Raw genomic sequence first — 17,182 nt, 5'->3', positions numbered from 1 at the left:
CTTGGGAAATGTATTACCAACTAGCAGAGGATAACAAACAAAATATATATGGCAAAAAATGCAATATGAATATCCAAATGTTCGAAAATTATATGCACATATGCGTGGTGTATGTATGATGAATGCTGACAAACAGACATTTCTAACACAAAGAGCTCCAAGGAGATAAGCATCCGGTACCACATCTCAAGAGAGAGAGAGCCAGGTTCAACGGAGGGTATCCAATCTGCCGGGAATCAGAGATATCAGGAAGCAAAGACCTCCGCAGGGGATGAATCATCAGTCACAGCTGGGGAAAAGAGTTTATTGCACAGGTAGAAACTGCCACATAAGCAACTTTACTGGGGCATCTATCCGAGGGATAAAGGGATTATGGGGATCAACCACCAAGTACTGCACCCACCAAGGGGATCACGTCTGCTGAGGAGAAACAGGTTGCTACCCCGCTGAAGGGAAGAGTGGTGAATATCTCAACAAGCATACCACTTAGGATTCCGGAGGAAGAAGATACAGTCATGCCAGGAATATGAACAAACATCTTACCCTGTTGGAGATCATACCATCCTTGGGAGAGCACTAAGAATCTCCTAAGTATCCTTTCGTCATTGTGAATGTTCACTTTGTTTAAAGGCAAGTTATGAAAAATTCATTTTTTCAAAACAATGATATTTTCTCAATTAAAACATGCAAAACATTTGTCGAATAGAAACAAATAAGAGTGAAAATAATTGGATAAAAGGCTCAAATTTATTTGATGGAATGGTAGTCTGCGAATGGCAGGACTCCATAGATCTTTACAAGTTTGAAATTGGTGATGTATATTGGAAAAGGGCTACATTGAACATAATGCACATTTCTCCACCAATTCTGAATTCGATGTATTCGAAGCTTCGGTTGATGAATGAGCAAGAATCTCTGACGGATGACAGATGTAGAACAAAGTCTTGTCAGGATGCAGTTACTTGCCAAATCCCTAATTTTTGCCTAGATTGCCCCAGGGTGAGGTACTCAATCTAGCGGGATACAAATATTCATTTTTTCATGTCTCTAACTTTTGCCTGGATCGCCCTTTCGGGTTTTCAATCCACAGAGACGCTCATTTTTGTCTAAGCCGCCCTTTCCGGTTTTCAACTTAGCGAGCTATTCTGTTTTTATTTTTAGGCGAAGTATTTCTTGACTGCATCTGAATTCACAGGACGAGTGAAATCCTCCCCATCCATAGTTGTAAGTATCAACGTGCCGCCTAAAAAGGCTCTCTTAACAACATATGGACCTTCATAGTTTGGAGTCCACTTGCCCCTGGAATCGGGCGCGAAAGACAAGACTTTCTTGAGCACAAGGTCACCTTCTCGGAACACACGAGGCTTGACCTTCTTATCAAAAGCTTTCTTCATTCTCTGTTGATACAACTGACCATGGCACATGGCAGTCAATCTCTTCTCTTCTATCAAATTCAGTTGGTCATAACGACTCTGAACCCATTCAACATCAATCAACTTGGCTTCCATCAAGACTCTCATTGATGGGATCTCCACCTCTACTAGGAGTACAACCTCCATGCCATAAACAAGAGAGAAAGGGGTTGCCCCTGTTGAAATGCGAACAGATGTACGATATCCATGTAAAGCAAATGGCAACATCTCATGCCAATCCTTATACGTGACAACCATCTTCTGGATAATCTTCTTGATATTCTTATTAGCAGCTTCAACAACCCCGTTCATCTTGGGTCTATAAGGAGAAGAATATGATGCGCAATCTTGAACTCGCTACACAACTCTTTCATCATTTTGTTGTTCAAGTTAGATCCATTATCATTAATGATCTTGTATGGCACACCATAGCGGCATATAAGCTGATTCTTGATAAACTTCACGACCACCTGCCTGGTCACGTTTGCATACGATGCCGCTTCAACCCACTTAGTAAAGTAATCAATTGCTACGAGAATAAATCTGTGCCCATTAGATGCTTTTGGTTCTATCATGCAAATCATGTCAATTCCCCACATGGAGAAAGGCCAAGGTGATGAAATCACATTCAAAAGTGTCGGAGGAATATGAATCATATCCGCGTAAATCTGACACTTGTGGCATTTCTTCACATATTTGCAGCAGTCAGACTCCATTGTCAGCCAATAGTAGCCTGCTCTCACAATCTTTCTAGCCATGGCATGTCCATTGGAATGAGTACCAAATGAACCCTCATGGACCTCAGTCATTAACAGGTCTGCTTCGTGTCTATCCACGCATCTGAGCAGAACCATGTCAAAATTCCTCTTATAAAGCACATTGCCATTGAGGTAGAAACTGCCTGACAACCTCCTCAAAGTCTTCCTATCTTTCACAGATGCCCCAGGCGGGTAAACCTGGTTCCAAAGGAAACACTTGATGTCATAATACCACGGCTTATCATCTTTCGCTTCTTCTACTGCAAATACATGAGCTGGTCTATCCAAGCACATCACAGTGATATTGGGGACTTCATTCCAAAGTTTTACCACAATCATTGAATCTAGCGTAGCGAGAGCATCTGCCATCTGATTCTCCTCTCGAGGAATATGATGGAAGTCAACCTTAGTAACGAACGTTGAAATCCTCCTCGCATAATCTCTATATGGAATGAGACCAAGCTGATTTGTTTCCCATTTACCTTTAATCTGATTAACAACGAGGGTCGAATCACCATATACGTCAAGATGCTTGATCCTTAGATCAATACATTCCTCCAATCCCATAATACATGCCACATACTCAGCCATATTATTCGTGCATTTGAAAGTTAGCCTTGCTGTAAAAGGAATATGTGTGCCCTGAGGAGTAATAATCACTACCCTAATACCATTTCCATACTGATTTACAACGCCATCAAACACCATACTCCATCTGGAACCAGGCTCTGGCCCTTCATCGAGTGTAGGCTCATCGCAGTCTTTCACTTTCAAATACAGAATTTCCTCATCCGGGAAGTCATACTGAACTGACTGATAATCTTCAATAGGCTGATGTGCCAAATGGTCAGCCAAGATACTACCTTTAATAGCCTTCTGAGCTCGACACTCAATATCATACTCATATAACAACATCTGCCAACGGGCAATCCTCCCTGTTAAAGCAGGCTTCTCGAAGATGTACTTGATTGGATCCATTCTGGATATCAACCAAGTCGTATGATTTATCATATACTGACGTAAGCGCTTAGTAGCCCAAGCCAAAGCACATCATGTCTTCTCAAGCATTGAGTATCGAGACTCACAATCAGGGAACTTCTTGCTCAGGTAGTAAATAGCATACTCCTTCTTCCCTGATTCGTCTTGCTGACCGAGGACATAACCCATTGAGTCTTTATGAACAGTTAGATACATGATCAAAGGTCTTCCTTCCACGGGCGGAGATAGAATCGGAGGTTCAGACAGATACTCTTTAATACTATCGAAAGCTTTTTGGCAATCCTCGGTCCAATCATGGGACTGATCTTTCCGGAGGAGCTTGAATATCGGCGCACATGTGGCAGTCATGTGGGATATAAATCTGGAAATATAATTCAAGCGGCCAAGAAAACCTCAGACTTGTTTCTCAGTTTTGGGCGCAGGTATCTCTTGTATTGCTTTGACCTTTGCAAGATCAACCTCAATACCTCTTTCACTAACAATAAAGCCCAATAACTTGCCGGAACGGACCCCAAATGTACACTTGTTGGGATTCAAACGAAGCTTGTATTTCCTCAAACGCTGAAAAGGCTTCAACAAGTGCTCTACATGTTCAACTTCCGTACTTGAATTAAAAATCATATCGTCAACATACACCTCGATCTCCTTGTGCATCATATCATGAAACAAGGTGGTCATAGCTCGTTGATACGTGGCTCCGGCGTTTTTCAAACCGAAGGCCATCACTCGATAACAGAATGTTCCCCAAGGTGTGATGAATGTTGTCTTCTCTATATCCTCGGGTGCCATTTTGATCTGGTTACATCCGGAAAATCCATCCATAAATGAGAAGACATTGAATTTAGTTGTATTGTCTACCAACATATCAATGTGTGGTAGAGGGAAATCATCTTTCGGACTAGCTTTATTCAAGTCTCTATAGTCCACACACATCCGGACTTTTCCATCTTTCTTAGACACGGGCACAATATTGGCCACCCATTGAGGATATGTAGAAGTCACCAGAAACCCCACATCAATTTGCTTCTGAACTTCTTCTTTGATTTTCACTGCCATATCAAGATGAGTTCTTCTGAGCTTCTGCGTCACAGGCACGCACTCAGGCTTCAAGGGTAGGAAGTGTTGCACAATATCAGTATCTAGACCTGGCATGTCTTCATATGACCATGCAAAGACATCAACATATTCTCGTAGTAATTGAATCAACCCCTTCTTGACAGATTCTTCCAGGAGGGCCCCAATCTTCACTTCACGAACACAATCCTCAGACCCCAAGTTGACTGTTTCCAGATTCTCAAGATGCGGCTGAATGATTTTCTGTTCATGTTCAAGTAGACGGGTAATCCCGTCAGGAATCTCTTCAACATCATCTTCCTCCGCCTCAAATACAGGGAACTCAAAATTGGGAGATGGTGTTGGATCATTATGTTCAATGGGTTTGATCAACCTGCATGATGATTTTGGATATGAAAAGCTTTTAGAAATCAAACAAGGCAAATCATTATGCAGATGAAAAGATTGATTTTATTTTGTTTTTTAGGGTTTTATGTGATCACCAATTTCATGCAAAAAGCGAAAAGGGAAAATAATTGGAAGAACAAACATTTAACATGAATTTATTGAATGAAAATATCATTGTATTTATGCGCCAACAATGTCATCACTCCTCCCTTTGACATGGGGGAAGGGTTTTTAGACAAAGTGATCATTACGTTGACTTATGGATAACTGTAGGAATATCCACATCGAGCCAATTGTTGCAGATTCCCCCAGGGATGATGAAATTTCCAGAATCCTCTATATCTTCTTCCAAAATAGCAACAGCTTCTTCGTCCTGACCGGTGTGGATGAAACCTCCACTTTTGAACAGCCCTTTGGTGTTGAAGACCCCAGAAGAAAAGCCTATGCCAGCCCGAGACTTATTGTCTTCTAGCTCAATCATTTTTCCTAAACCAGCAGTTGTACCACACTTAATGGCCAACTTTGCATCTTTGTAGGAAGTAAATGAAAGAGTTCTCTTCTCAAAAGGCTCAGCTATAGATAAAGCTTGGAAAGGAGTTCCAACTTCATCATCAGCATCTATATATGAGAAGGAAGACAAATGGCTAACCAGGAGAGCCTTTTCTCCCCCTACCACCACCAGCTTCTTATTCTTCACAAATTTCAGTTTCTGATGTAAGGTGGATGTCACGGCGCCTGCCTCGTGAATCCATGGTCTGCCTAAGAGACAACTATACGATGGGTGAATATCCATAACCTGGAAGGTAATATGGAAATCACTCGGTCCAATTTTGACTGGGAGATCAACATCCCCAATTACAGTTTTACGCGACCCATCGGAAGCTTTCACAACAATTCCACTCTGCCTCATGGGAGGCCCTTGATAAGATAGTTTCGAGAGAGTGGTTTTTGGCAATACGTTTAGCGATGACCCAGTGTCCACCAGCACATTGGACATGGCGTCGTCTCTGCAGTTCATAGATATGTGTAGAGCCAAGTTGTGGTCTCTTCCCTCCTCAGGGAGATCAGAGTCACAGAAACTCAGGTTGTTACAAGCGGTAATGTTTGCAACAATGTTATCGAATTGTTCTATTGTGACATCATGATCTACATATGCCACATCCAATACCTTCTGCAGTGCCTCTCTATGTGGTTCTGAATTCAGAAGTAATGATAACACAGATATCTTGGATGGTGTTTGTAGAAGCTGGTCTACAACATTGTACTCACTTCTCTTGATGAGCCTCAGCATCTCATCGCAGCCTTCTTTCACATTGCCACTCGGGCCAACAGAAGTAGGAGTTATCAATGTAGAGGAGGGCTTAACAACAGGTGCCGGATTCGGAACGCTCACAGCATTCCCAATCGGGCGTTCAACAAAATCAGCATTAGCCTGGGACTTGGGAGGTCCTGAAAACATACGACCGCTGCGAGTCAAACCACTAACATCCGCGATATTAACAACAGAGGACGATGGCAAGGATACCTCTTTCCCACCTTCTACAGCAACAACGTTGTAACGAAAGGGAATGGCTTTCTCGGAAGAATACGGTACAGGACCGGCAGGCTTAATGATAAGAACAGGAGAAGCCTTCTTCTTGCTACCATCATACTTGATGATAACAGGCGCGGGCATCCGGAATACTGGGGAAATTACGTTGACCTCAGGCTCATCTTCGTCAACATTCCTATTCTGAAGAATCTCAATGACTCCTTCATCCAACATTTCCTGAATATCCTTGCGCACCTGGCGACAACCCAATCGGTTAACAGAGCATACTCGGCATCTATCATGGTCGTGCTCATAATGACTGTACTCACATAGCAAACGATGCATTTCGACAAGAGACTGTCGAATATGACTGACATATTTGACTTTGTACTTTCCAGGGCAACCCTGGACCATGTTGACAGATTTCCCATGCTCGGGCAATGGGTTCTTCAAAGGGTAATAATTCTCCACGTCATGGCTGGGAGCACCAGAATGGTAAACACAATGTAATTCAGGCTTATACCACCACTGGGGGTTAGCAGGTATAACCGGTGGGTCTCTCGGAGTAATCAACTTCCTCTCTATCAAATAGGGATATAATTCTGCATACGTCATTGGAATAGGATCGAAAGTGACCCTTTTCCTCTCGTAACTCGTGCTGGTTTGATTACTGTTTCGAGGCTGATAGGCCTGCTGTTGCGGTCGGTGCTGTTGTTGTTGATATTGCGGATGTGGTTGCTGATTGTTGTTATGTTGCTGGTACTGTTGATTGTCTCTGAAAACAGGTGCTATATGAGCCACCTGGTGCTGGTTACCGGCGGGACGCACGGTCTTCCTCCTCACAGAGGGTCTTCTTGGTTTTACATGGGAAGTCACGGCATGTGCCTCTCCATCTTTCTTCTTTGCAAATGCTCCATAACGTTTGGCAGAAGAGCCTTCTTCTCTGGTTAGACGCCCTTCTCTAACCCCTTCTTCTAGACGCATCCCCATATTCACCATCTCGGTGAAGTCAGAAGGAGCGCTAGCAATCATCCGCTCATAATAGAATGAACTCAAGGTCTTCAGAAAGATCTTGGTCATTTCCTTCTCTTCTAGCGGAGGCACGATCTGTGCTGCCAACTCTCGCCACCTCTGGGCATACTCTTTGAACGTTTCCTTGTCCTTCTGGGACATGGGCCTCAATTGATCCCTATCGGGAGCCATATCCACATTATACTTGTACTGCTTGACGAAGGCCTCGCCAAGGTCGTTGAAGGATCGGATGTTCGCACTGTCTAAACCCATATACCAACGCAGAGCGGCGTCGGACAAGCTGTCCTGAAAGTAGTGGATGAGCAACTGATCATTGTCGGTCTGAGTCGACATCTTCCTGGCATACATGACCAGGTGGCTGAGAGGACAAGTATTTCCCTTGTACTTTTCAAAGTCAGGGACCTTGAATTTCACTGGGATCTTCACATTGGGAACCAAGCACAGTTCGGCAGTAGACTTGCCGAAAAGATCCTTTCCTCTAAGAGTTTTCAATTCCTTGCGGAGCTCAAGAAATTGATTGTTCATAGCATCCATCTTCTCATAGACATCTGGGCCTTCAGACGGCTCAGAATGATAGATGGTGTCGTCTACCCTGGGCATGGTATGCACGACAGGAGGAGGAACAGCAAGGACCGGGCTAGATGCCAGCATAGAAGCAAAAGTTGGAGCAGGACCCTCAAGCATAAAATTGGGAGGCATCCCCCACGGGAAACCGGCTGGCATGGACGTTGGAGCAAAGTGTGCACTGGCTGCAGGCACAATAGAGGAAACAATCTCAGAGATGACTGTCCTCTGGGGAGGAGTTGAAGGCGTCGGAGAAGACTGGCTCTGGGCAGCCAAGAATGATTCCATCAAAGCACTCAGTCTGGCCACTTCCTCTTTCAAAATAAATGAAGAACATAGAGTTAGACCACAGGATAAGAAGCCGGGAACAAAACCTGCTTATGCACATGATGCATGCAATGTTTGTGCATATGATTTGTTTTTTTATTTCAAAGGAACTCTAGGGTTTTATTTGCAACTTTTGGAAATATTAAACATTTATCACATATGGAAATATTTCATCAAATAATATCAGGAAAAAGAAGTACAGCATTGTCAATCATATACAAGAGAAAAGGAAAATAATCATCCTATGGATCCCTAGAAACAATCGTCTAAAGCTCGGGACACAGGAAGATAGGATGCACGAAGTCTCTACACCTCTCTCTCGTAGGCTGCCTCCATATCCGCCTTCTCTTTGGCGAGTCGATCATACTTCCTCTTCCAGAATTTGGAAGACTGAGGAAGTAGAGAAGTCGATGCATCATCAGGATCATCAATAACCTGATGTTCGAGGAACTCAATCAAAGCGTCCTTCTCTCTAATCTGCTGAAGCAACTCTTCGCATTCACGGATCCAAGCACGTGAACGGTCTTCGTCTCTCAACTCCTCTACTCCTTGATTAGGGAGGGTTAAAGGCCCAGCCATAATCATAGGTGTAGGTCTCGGATACTCGTAAGGCATGAGACACTCGGATGCTCTCTTTCTAACCCAAGCAGTGTAAGGCTCCAAAGCGACACAGTTCTTAGGACCCAACTCTTTCCTTCCTTTCCTATGAATCTTGCGCCAAGCACAGACCATTCTGCCCTTCAAGCCTTGGGGATCTTTAACCTCCTGAAAGAACACACCCTCTAATAGAATGTTATTGGGTTTATCCTTTAGGGGGAACCCGAGCTGACGATGTGCCAAAACAGGGTTGTAGTTAATCCCACCACATGTACCAAGAAGAGGTACATTGGAGAATTCACCACAAGAGTCGATAATCTGCACACCATCATACACACAGTTGTACCAAGAGATGTCATCATTAGTGAGAGACATAAGTCTCGTGGACCACCGTAGACATCCTTTGTTCTCCTTGAAAGCGAACGTCTGCGGTAAGTGAGAAATAAACCACTTATACAACAGAGGCAAACAGCACACAATGGCACCACCACCTTTTGCATTCCTCATATGCAAAGAGAAACAAGCATCACCCAACAGAGTCGGAACGGGATTAAGAGTAGAAAAGATACTAATAGCGTTCACATCCACAAACTTGTCGATGTTGGGGAACAATACCAATCCATAGATGAGAAGTACAAATATGGCTTCAAAGGCATCCTCACTCATGGCCTTCCCATATATAGTAGCTTGAGCGACGAGGAACTCAGAAGGGAGACCTTGAATTCCACCTTTGGTAGTCATATGAGCACCAACCAGAGATTCATCTATGTGCAACATGTCAGCTATCTCTTGAGAAGTAGGAATACTTTCCAAGCCACTGAACGGAAACTGGTCTAGAATAGGTATACCCACAGGATAGGCATACTCCTCAAGCATAGGTAAAAGCTGGAAATCCGGAAACGTGAAGCAATGGTACAAGGGATCATAGAACTGTACCAATACACTCATCAACCCTTCGTCCACCTGAGAAGTCAGAAGAGGAAGAAGCTTCCCAAAACGAGCCTTGAAACCCAAAGGATCTAATACATAGGATGTCAAATTCCTTAACTCTTTCAAATCTGGTTGCCTGAAGTTGTACTTCTTTGTATTCCTTCTTTGTCTTTCCATGTCTGAAAATTTTGCAAATAAACCACTTAAGTTCCTTGAAAATTTTCTTATTTATTGATGATATGGATGCAAAATGGGTGCATGAATGCATGAATGCAACAATCACACTCAAGGATCAAGAAAAGCACACCAAACAAAGGTCATGGGATGGATCATGTTATCCTTAATATCAATCATCCATTTTGGTGGATTATGATTTACACCTTATCAACACCCAAGTTCCATTGATATTAAGGATTCATGAACGGATCAACCATGAATCAAGGGTTTGTTGTAAGTCACGAGCATGGAGTTAGGTTAAGAAGCACCCAAAAGGGAGTGTACTAGGGTTTAAACGTGCCAAACATGTTCTACAAGAGGTTCCCATAGTCATCATCCCATCTTTCGGATATTATCGGAGAAACGACTACTCGTATTCCAAAAATATTCTAAAGAGAGACTCTTATGAGTGTAGTGTCGCGTAACAATCGTATCAAATCTTACACTTGAACGACTTTCGCACTACATCCTAAGAATAGGCCAAGATGGGCTTGGTAAACTATGGACCTTGGCTTCTAAGATCTATATTGGAAAGAGTAATGTCTAACCACAACTTACTTGTGTGACATTATTGATCCCAACATAACCTCCACCAAGTGAATGGACTTGCAAGTCAACTTGCTAAGGAATAACTCCACACAAGTCAACAAGACTACGCCATTCTCCTATCCTAAGTGCACTCGAGTCCGGGTATAGAACTCATCTCACAAAGATCACCAAGCATGCAAGGAATTAATATCAAGCAAATCAATCATTACATATAATACAGTAATCCCAAATTGCACAAAAAATATGTCACAAAACAAATACAATACAACAAGCATGAAAAGTTGGCAAAACCCACTAGGCAAAATGGGGGTTACCCAGCAAAGTCGCCACTTTTCTGTAGCGGGGTATTCGTTACCATTAGAGATATTGATTAAATCCAAGGTAAATCATACAAAGTCGAGTCGCCACCGCACTTCTATTTATCTAAAGGAATGGTTAGAAAGCGAACAAAAACCTAAAAGTTTTAACAAAAACTAGTAAAAGAAACAGAGATCTGGGTAAGGGGGTTGGTTATGCAATGGGAAGGTGTTAGGCACCCAAAACATCCTAGGTACTCCTAGGGAGCCCTTTTCATACTTGTTGCAAAGGTTGTTTTTTTGTGAAAATTTGTTTGTGCAAACATGATTGAAGAGATGAGAGGAGAATATACAAGTTATTTACATTTTGTGTTTGGATGGATAAACCCGTTGCCTACGTACCATCTTATAAATAAGATTAGGATCAAAACCTCGTAGTTTGGGGTAAAAATCTCAAAACAAGTTGGTGAATTGATTGGTCCAAAAGCCTTAAGGTCTTTTGTTATCAAAGGGAGAAAACTCAACCAAACCACAAATCCACCATGTGAGGATAACTTCAACATGCTAGTAAGGGGTTAACCCTATAATAAGCATGGAACACTCATTGTCCATCACTAAGGACATAGGTGAGTATTATATCTACCACAAGGATAACTCAAACCTAATAGCTAAAGGTTATGGAAAATTGGATTAAGAAGTGGCCATTGGAACCACAAAAAGAAATTTGAATGGGTTATATTTACCAATTAGAAGTATGTACAAAATAGTCAAAGTTGACTTAAAGATTCAATTCAAAATGAGTATTGTGAAAAGAAAGTTTGAAAATCAAAAGCATAAGGCTTAGGTTTCTAATGTTTGAAAGCAAAGGTTAAATGTTTGCACAAAAGGTTTTGGCTTGGGTTAGAGTGGAGAGATGAAGAAGAAGGGCTAAGTCCTATGTAAAACAAAAAGAGAAGGGAAGAAGAAACAAAACCACAATGGAGTTCCTCTCTTGAGATCATATAGATGATCCAAGTAGCTCCCATCCTTTGGAATAAGCAATCACACAAAGCATAAGCAATCAAACAAGTCTTCTAAGAGATCCTCAATGTGTTTTGTGTCTTTCACTTTGGGTGAGCATGACAATGGTATTCCAATTTGAGCTCTCATAGAATTCCCTAGCACAAAAGCAAACACATCAAAAGCTCCATGAAGTAAATCAAGAATGAACAAGAGTGAGTTTAGAGATTTGGTTCTTCTAACCCATCTTCATCATTAAGGTCCATTTACTCCAAATTTGCATAAGGAAGGTCCTAGAATCTAAGTCCAATTCTCCATTCTTTGCATAGGGAAAGTCCTAGAAACTAAGTCCATTTATTTGCATTTGGTCCACAACAATCAAAACAAAACACAAGCATAATAATATATACACAATTATGTGCTCAAGTGAGCAAAAGGCAAATGGCATTAACAGAAACATGTGCTCAAGTCAGCAAAGAGAAAAGCAAATGGATAATATGTGCAAGAATAGTAAATTGCATAAAAGTGAAGTGCATAAAGTAAAGGTTAATTGTCAATAGTTAGTGTTAGTAGTTAGTGTGCCATAAGGCAAATTTAGCGCTATATTAAGCAATCGTAATTGGACTTATGTAGAAGTCACAACTATTTGAGGCCGGTCAATAATAATGTAGGCAACAAACACAAGTTAGGAGTCTTGATTAGTGAACCAAGTCCCAAAAACTTTCCATGCCAAAAAGAAAATGAGAATTGAACTTGTATTAGTTTAAGCCTTTTGCATGATTTAGAAAACAACCTATCCTTAATGCAAAGCCACTCACTTGATCAATTGATCAAGATGAATTAGATTTGAATCAAGGAAGATTAAATCTCCCTAATCAATGCTAACTTATCAACCTTCAACTCATTGATCAAAAGGAAAATGAAGAAGAAGAAGAAGAAGAAGAAGAGAAATGGAAATGGCAAAATTAAAGTGCATTAAATGAAATACAATGTACCAATCCTCATATGTTGACCAATAACATTGAAAGTCAAGGTCAAACAATCAAAAACAGAAGTGAGATGAAGATTGGAAGTCAAGAAATGAATAAACTATTTTTGGCATGTTTTAATATTTAATTAAACTTGAATTAAAAATAAATGGAAAGGTCAAACTTCAAAATTACTTCAAATTAACCTTGAAAGGTCCAAGTAATTTATCCTAAGTTCAACAAGGTCAAACAAAGTTTGACAAAAAATTTCAGCATTTTTAAAAGTCAGAAACTATTTTTAATCAATTAAAAATGAATAAAAATAACCTAATTGAACTAAAATCTCAAATAAATCTCAAATCAATTCAAAAATTGATGAGAATATTTTTCATAGATCCATCATCATTCAAATAGGTTAGGAAAATATTTTTGTATTTTTTGAATATCAAAAACTATTTAAAATGAATTAAAAATAACCAGGAAAGAGAAAATTCACAAAAAATATCAAATGACAAATTAAAAAATATTAAAAATCAGAAATAGAAACTAGAAATTATTTGGGAAATAATGCAATTGGTCCCATAATTTTTGGATAAAAAATGAAAGAGATATTGATTTTTGAAAATAATTGGTATTATAGAAATTAAAACCAGAAAATAGAAAATGCAAAAAACGAGAGCCCTTGGATCTGAGCTCATTAATTGAGTTGGCAGATCCAAGGATCCAGAGGCGCGCGTCCATGGAACACCAAAGTCAATGAAATCACATGGGAAAGAATAAAAAGTCATAACAAGCAATGGTCAGGATTCGATCTGGGAATCACATCCAACGGCTAGGATTCAAACTGGGAACAGGCGGCCACCGGAGTCACCTTCTTCTCCGTTGAGCCTGCGGATTCCGACCAATTTTGCAGGTTTTCAAACCTTCATGGAAATGCACGATCCTTATACCAAAATGAAGCTGGGTGATGTACATCACCCCTGTAACCTTGAATCACACTCAAGATTCCTATAAATGGAGAAATTTGAGGTGGAAGATTCAGGTGTGAAAAATACAGATCAAGGAAAAGCAAAATTGAAGCTACCACTAGCTTGCCTCTCAAGTGAGGACTTTAGAAAACATTAGATCCAAGCAAAAAGGTCCATGGATGATGAGAATCGAAGAAAATACTAGTTGGAAATGTAAGCTTGAATTCTAGTAGCTTGAGCTTGATGCCTTGCTGGCTTTGCTAAAACAGAAGTTCAATGAGATGAATGAATAAGGTTTAGAAGCATGAGATCTAAGAATTCATCCAGATGAAGTTGAATTCTAGATCTGAAAAATTTGAGAGAAATGCAATTGCTTCTTTAGTGATGGCTATGGAAATAATTCTACAGCATTTGAGGTTGAATTAGGTGTGTCAAATGAATGGAATGAGATCTCTATTTATAGAGGAAGTGGCAAGAAGCTTGTGATCAATCCGTGTGCATGGCATGTGGAGATTCATTGCATGGGCTTGCATGATCATGCACAAGGTCCAAAAATAATGCCAAATGAATTCTGAGCATCAGCCAAATGGAATTGGACGTGTAACTTGCAAGGCAATTGCTCATGTAACAAGATTTCAAGTGAATTTCTCATTTGTACCTAAACATTCATCTCTTCGAAAGTAGCATTAAGAAAATCCAAACATAGGCATGTGGGTAATGGTTGGAAAGGTCTTTGTATAAGGAACAAATGTTATGTTGGACAAAAACTCATTTGAAGTGTGGAAATTTATGAAATTTGAGTTTAAAGTGCAAGGTGCAAGATATGTCAAGGCAAGGTTTCTAAAATTAGCCAACTTTCAAGCCCTTCTGTTTCCATGATGCAAGCCCCAAATGAAAAAACCTCCAACATAAAAGTTGTAGATATTTTCAAGAAAATCAAAATGGACTTAATTTTTGCATCATTTGGATTTTTGATGAAAGATTTATGGGCACTTGAAGTTGGACTTTTTTTACTTTTAATGCATTTGACCCAAAAGGACCTATAATGTCTTGCATTATCACATGTATTTCCTTTACGATTTTGAAATTTTGTTCAACATAACATTTGAAGTATGCATCGTAAGATTTCCAATGCATTTGATCCCACCTCCAAATCATAAATAATGAATGATTTATGTCCTTGGGAAGTTGACCCACAATTAGGGTTTCAGTCAAAATGACCTATAATGTATTGGAATGGCAGATGGCCTTCCAAGCTTCAAATCAATTTTTGCTGAACATGAAAGTTGTTCATGTTGTCCTTAATAACATTTTTTCTTTTGGAACCATCTCCGTTTTACCAACACATAAAAAGTTAGGTCTTAGTGCATTTCAAAATAGTCAGATGAATTGACTGATCAACTTCTCAAGTCCATAACTCATATCTTGATGAATTGATGATTGAGGACACTCAAATAAGTTCAAATATGCATGAAATGATGAATTAAAGAACTTCCCTTGATTGTATTTGACCATGGGCTGAGGTTGCTTCATGAGCAAGGCATTGTGATGCATATATGAATTAGGGTTTCCCTGAAGAACAAGACCTCAAACCCTTTGACTTGCTTTGATCAAAATGATGCATTGAGGTACTAGGAAGCATATTTGATGGATGAGAGCTTTGGGAACCATTGCCATGCTTGCTATCATCTCCTCTTGACCATGTCTTTGTACCAATGATCTCCTAGAAGCTTTGGACCTTGTGATTACTCAAGCTACAAACAAAAGATGTTAGTGACATATTTTTGTGCTTTTGGTTAGTAAACAAAATGAGAAAAGCAATGATATACAATTCAAGCATGCTTGGTGATCTCAAACCAACTCACAGAAGGTCCCAACCCAAAGGCAAAGGGAACCAAGATGCTAATGATCCTTGAGGCAATGCAAATGCAATGTTATGATGCCATGAGGGATCTTAGGGATAAAATTGGGGTCTTACAAATGGAAAGTTGTAGGAGCTTGGCTAACTAGTCATGGTCTCTAACTTGTGTTTGTTGCCTATAGTTTTATTGACTGGCCTCAAATAGGTGTGACTACTACATTAGTCCACTTACGATTGCTTAACATAGCGCTAAATTGCCTTATAGCACACTACCACTAACTACTAATCACTAACTTTTAATTCAAGCATTTAATTCTTGCAATTTACATTTATGCAATTTAATGTCTTGCACATTAATTCATTTGCTTTTGCCCTTTGCTCACTTGAGCCCATGTTTATGTTAATGCAATTTACCTTTTGCTCACTTGAGCACATTGTTGTGTATATACTATTGTGCTTGTTTTATTTTGGTTGTGTGATCCCAATGCAAATGGAGAAAGGACTTAGATTGTAGGACCTTACCTATGCTAAATGGAGTCAAAGAGCAACTAGGCCTCGTGCCTTTAGAATGCTAAAAATGTCAAAGAGCAACTAGGCCTCATGCCTTTAGAATGCTTAATCTTGAAGAAGACATGGAAAGGATCCTAATTCTAAACTCACTCTTGTCCATTATTTCTATTGCATTATGGAACTTTTTGATTTGTGTGTTCTTGTGTGCTAGGGATCCTAAATTTGAGCCAAGTAGAAGAACCATTGTCATGAGTATCCAAAGTGAGAGATACAAAATTCAATTGGAAGATTCCTAGGAGCTTGATTGATTGTTTGCTTGATTGCTTGAGTTATTTGCTTATTGCTTGCTAATTCCAAAGGAAAAGGAGCAACTTGGATCATCACTATGATCTCAAGAAGGGAACTCCATATGCTTTTATTTCTCTTCCTTCATCTTTGCATGCTTAGGACCTAGCCCTTCTCTTCTTCTCTCCACTCTAACCCAAGCCAAACCTTTTGTGAAAACATTAACATTGCTTTTCAAAATTAGAAACCTGGGCACTATGCCTTTGATTTTTTGAACTCCTTTTCATAACACTTATTTTGAATTGAATCTTAAGTCAACTTTGACATTACTTTGTGAATACTTTTCATTTGTAAATACAACTCACGCAATTGTTTTTATGGTTCCAATGACCATTTGTGTTAAAGCTTTTCATAAACATTAGCTATTAGGTTTGAGTTATCATAGAGGCTGATATAATGCTCACTTGTATCCTTAGTGATGGACTATAAGTCTTCCATACTTATTATAGGGTGGATCCCTCACTAGTATGTTGAAGCTCTCCTCACATGGTGGATTTGTGGTTTTAGGTTTAGTTTTCTCCCTTTTATAACAAAAGACCTTAAGGGTTTTGACCAATCAATTCACCAACTTCTTTTGAGATTTTTACCCCGAACTACGAGGTTTTGATCCTACCTTTTTAAGTTGGTACGTAGGCAATGGGTTTATCCATTCAAACACAAAATTGTAAATAACTTGTACATTCTTCTCTCATCTCCCCAATCATGTTTGCACAAATAATTTTCACAAATACCAACCTACCTTACAACATTTGGTGAAAAGGGCTCCCTTAGAGTACTAAGGATGTTTTGGGTGCTTAAAACCTTCCCATTGCATAACCAACCCCTTACCCAGATCTCTGACATTTTTATTAGTTTTTGA

Source organism: Lathyrus oleraceus, chromosome 1 (genome assembly GCF_024323335.1).
Source record: "Lathyrus oleraceus cultivar Zhongwan6 chromosome 1, CAAS_Psat_ZW6_1.0, whole genome shotgun sequence".
NCBI lineage: Eukaryota > Viridiplantae > Streptophyta > Magnoliopsida > Fabales > Fabaceae > Lathyrus > Lathyrus oleraceus.
This window is presented reverse-complemented; position numbering follows the sequence as displayed.